Source organism: Photinus pyralis, unplaced genomic scaffold (genome assembly GCF_008802855.1).
Source record: "Photinus pyralis isolate 1611_PpyrPB1 unplaced genomic scaffold, Ppyr1.3 Ppyr1.4_LG10, whole genome shotgun sequence".
Taxonomy (NCBI): domain Eukaryota; kingdom Metazoa; phylum Arthropoda; class Insecta; order Coleoptera; family Lampyridae; genus Photinus; species Photinus pyralis.
Window position 1 is genome coordinate 20,509,960 of NW_022170250.1, and position 4,784 is coordinate 20,514,743.

Genomic DNA, 4,784 nt, shown 5'->3' on the forward strand with positions numbered 1-4,784 from the left:
TAATTTTTAATGTACGACAATAATTACAACCCTCGCAACTGAATATTGATCTGTTTGTAAGAGCGAATTTCGTTAAAAATTTCGAGATTTTAGAACGGGGGGACATTTTATTTTGAGTAGGCGATTGTTGGGTTGATTGGTGGTCCTATAAACAAAATCTATCATAGAAACAATAATTTTTAATGTACCACAATAATTGCACGGGGGTGGTAAATAACTATAACCACATTAGTTACGACACCTAATTCTGGTACTGTTCTCGAATCTCAACTGTAGGCTCGTATACCACGGACGAGGGGCGAGTTACCTATTCCAGGTGGTTTAGAAACCATGTGCGATATGAGTTGCGATTCATTAATTTTCACGTTTCGTAGTTTTAAACGTTGAATTTGCGCTCCAAGTTCATGTAATTTTCGATTTTGTTTTTGACAAAAGGGGTTTATTGCACCAAAGATGAATCACCTGTTGTACAGCTAGTTTGTTTTGTTACCTGCTTACACCCCAACCAGTTCTTTGTTATTACAACTTTATTTGCAACAAATTATCATACACATTGACAACATTAATTCGAGATTATTGATTATTAAACCCAGGGAAAATTCACCAGAGAGAATATTCGATTTACGAGATACAGTGCTCTCTATTTTTATTATTATATCAAATTAATAAATTTTTAAGAACCAATGTCATAATTAATGATTGACTGTAGCTTTAACAGAAATAGATAAAGTAAAAGTCAGATTTTTTTAAAGATTTGTTCAAAATTCAGTAAAGAAAACCTCTAAATTCATTGGTTCATTGTAATTATTTTTAAGGTAAATTGTGAATGAAAGTTTATGCTATTTATACTGTTATTAGCGATAAGCATTTGTAAAAAATCCTGTAAAGGGGAAGTCCATTTCATTTTTTTACTTTCGTTGTCAATATACAAAACTACCGAGTGGATCACCTAGTGTTTATTTTTACAAGCAAGCAGAAAAAAAGTGGTGCATTCTAAACAATGAGATTTTTTACAAATTTATCTGATTATAACAAACGAGGTCGTATAGGACACGCGTGCTATATAAGAGAAGAGAATGGGTAAGTGTTTTTCCATCTTATTTCTTATATAGAACGCAACAGTCCGCGCTGAGATTTGTCCTACTTAACAAAAATGTGGAATAGAGGCATGTATTGCTAAATTGAATGTGGCGACATGAAAAGCAACTTATATCTAATAAGAAACAGATATCCAATTTCTGTGCAAAAGGTGAACAATAACGTGCGGTGGGCGTCAGTTTATTTTAAGGGTTGTATTATTACTTCTTCGCAAGGAAACGTATTGGTTCATTTTTAAAGATATCGCGTTTTTAGGAAAATATCTTGTTATTGTGCCGTTTCGTCGATAACATTTAAATTGCTTGCAAAATACAGATCATGTCTTGTTTGTTACAAATCATTTTAAATTGCTATAATGCGGCGATACCTTACAATTGCATATTCGCTATTTCAAACATTATTTTAATAAAGGTATGTGTATAGTTTAAATTAACACCCAATCAATCGACTACTAAGGAGATTAGATTCCAAGTATGTATGATGTTATCGACAATCTGTCTAATTTTCTAACACAACAATCTTAAAAAGCATTAATTTATACCGACATTACATATACAAGCATCGAAGTTGGAACTGACTTGAAACACAATTCGGTTTGCTTATATAGAGTCTTCTAGAATGTCCTCGCTCCAGAATGTTCTAGAACAAACACGTCATATTTCTCGGACATATTGCGTCACATCCGCCTTCGTTCCTTATCGCCCATAACTCATCCTTCATGGCACCTCGATGTCTGTCGGGATTTCTGAAATATTCGCTACAATACCTTGAAGGAGAAGTAAAGGAGAAACCACAATACCTTACTATTTACTGGCTTAACTAAGGAAATGTTTCTAATTTATAATTATTATATTATTATAATTATACAATTGGTAACCATCTCCGCAATTTATTTTGCATGTTCTTGTTTTACCTTTCAGATTCATCGCGTACAAATTGAGACGACTGCAGTAGTTATCGATATTTCACTGTATGTACAAGACTATTTTCGTTACCCACTCGATCACTGTTAGTGGAAATGTTCTGCGTAATTAATGCACGAATTCGTACCCTCCTTTCTGTCCAAAATAAATGTGATATTTCGTTTCCAGTAACACATTAACTTCGAAAACGGCGAACGACGTACTCGTTAAAGCTTAAAAAGACACACCGCCTTTATTAATAAGGACAATATTTCAAAGTAATTTGATCTTAAAGCAAATTTTAACGACTTTCTTTTCAATTACGGTTTTTACGAGTATACACTCTTATTTATGTTATTTATAATTGAAGGTGATTTTTCTAGGTAATTCCGAAAATATACATTATGCTATTGTTGTTTGCAATTGCGCGCAAATGTTAATACATGACAAATTTAACTCAATTAACTGATGGTTCGTTGACACTGTTTTTTTTCAAAAACCCATTAGAGAATTGTTTTGAGAGAAATAGTATTTTTACACTAACGTGGCCGGTGAGTGTTAATATAGTTAACTTTGAGGAAGGTCAAGTTCGCTGGGTTTATATAACGAAACAAACTGAGGGTATACATAATTTATACAAGCTGCAAATATTTAGACTACATTTTTTTGTTATAAACTTGTCGTCGTAAGTGGAATGACGCCCTTGATTAATTTTGGAAAAAAAATTCAATATATACAAGCTTTTTATGTCAAAGTAATCGAAGCAAACCAATTAACTAAAAGATTATTCTGTAGATAAACAAATTGTTAAAGGTTAATTATATTCCCTTTAATTCTCTCATACAGTAAGTTATATTTTATTCAAGAGAGCGATATGTAGATTTCAAACCACCTAATATCACTTGTTGCGTGCATAAAGGACGTAAATCCTGCAAGATGTAATTAAGAGAAGTATAGTATTTTTCTTTTACAACTGATCTACATGTTACATTTAGAAAGAATTTAATAATTGCGAGAGTATTTCACCGTACAAATGAAATCCGAAGGTACATTAACGTACAGGTAATTATTTATTAAGAGCATAATGCGATGGTAATAAAGTTTAAGTCTGACGTGATTTTAAATTCCGTGCAAATATATTATTGCGAATAGGCAGTGAAACAAATCATTAGTGAATTATAAACGTTTATTGGAAAGTTATGGCAGGTCAGGACATTTTTCTGGCTATTTTCAAGGTGCTTATAAATTATTGCGTCCCAACTGTTTATTACACGCTATTTTTGCCGACAAATATATTTAAATCAAAACATTTGGTGTATTTGGGTAGGTTCCATGCCCAAATTATCACTCCAAGGTTCTTAATATAGACTAAAGTGCGAAGATAAAGGCCAACCAAGGTGATGATGGAAAGGTTTGATTAATAATGCCGAAAGCACTTTTAGCGGACTGAGATTGGCGAGATGGGGAATCACAATTTGTGTGCCCCCTCCCCCTTCCAGTACTTTTACTTAAGTACTTTATTATTGGAGTTTCATGGATGTTACAATTAAAAAAAAGAAGGAACTTGCCCAAAGTTGAGCGCCACCCAGATTCTCTATTGTCTTCTCTCCCTGTATGAAGCTGGGAAGCTACAATGGAAAGTAATCATCCAAATTGACGAAAGAAATATTGGTTCATTGTACTTAGGAATCAGATAAAATCATTCCAACATCAATTTACTTTGTCCAACCCTTCCCACAAATACAAAATATTCTCACGTATTAACAGTACAAATCAATATTAATTTACAAACCCCACTTGATTTTAATTCTCCCCCGTACGATAGACTAACTTTATCATAAATATCCCCAAAATAAAAAATCAATGTGATAGCGGACAATATTCCTTCGATAGTGAGAGCACAAGTATTAGATCCCAGTAAAAAGAAGTTCCCCTTTAGTGGTGTCTTCTAATAATTAATTCCCATTGGCCAAATGATCTCGTTCAATATAGACAAACTGGCCGCCCCTTTGTTATCTCAGGTTCTTGATAATGAACTGGTATCTTATACGGTACAGATGATGGCAGGAAAGAATTTAATCAGGTACGTGAAACCGGTGTTCAGGACAAAACGATCTAACCTTAAGATGGAGCCCTAAAAGACACATATATGTAACATCCCTACTAACGGATCTCCCAAATATCTCAATTAAATAAGAGGGCAACTACATCTACACCCAATCCTCAATAATTTTTAATGTACGACAATAATTACAACCCCCGCAACTGAATGTTGCTATGTTTGTAAGAGCGAATTACATTAAAAATTTCGAGATTTTAGAACGGGAAGACATTTTATTTTGAGGAGGCGATTGTTGGGTTGATTGGTGGTCCTATAAACAAAATCTATCATAGAAACAATAATTTTTAATGTACGACATAAATTACAACCCCCGCAACTGAATGTTGGTATGTTTGTAAGAGCGAATTTCATTAAAAATTTCGAGATTTTAGAACGGGAGGACATTTTATTTTGAGGAGGCGATTGTAGGGTTGATTGGTGGTCCTATAAACAAAATCTATCATAGAAACAATAATTTTTAATGCACGACAATAATTACAACCCCCGCAACTGAATGTTGCTATGTTTGTAAGAGCGAATTTCATTAAAAATTTCGAGATTTTAGAACGGGAGGACATTTTATTTTGAAGAGGCGATTGTAGGGTTGATTGGTGGTCCTATAAACAAAATCTATCATAGAAACAATAATTTTTAATGTACGACAATAATTACAACCCCCGCAA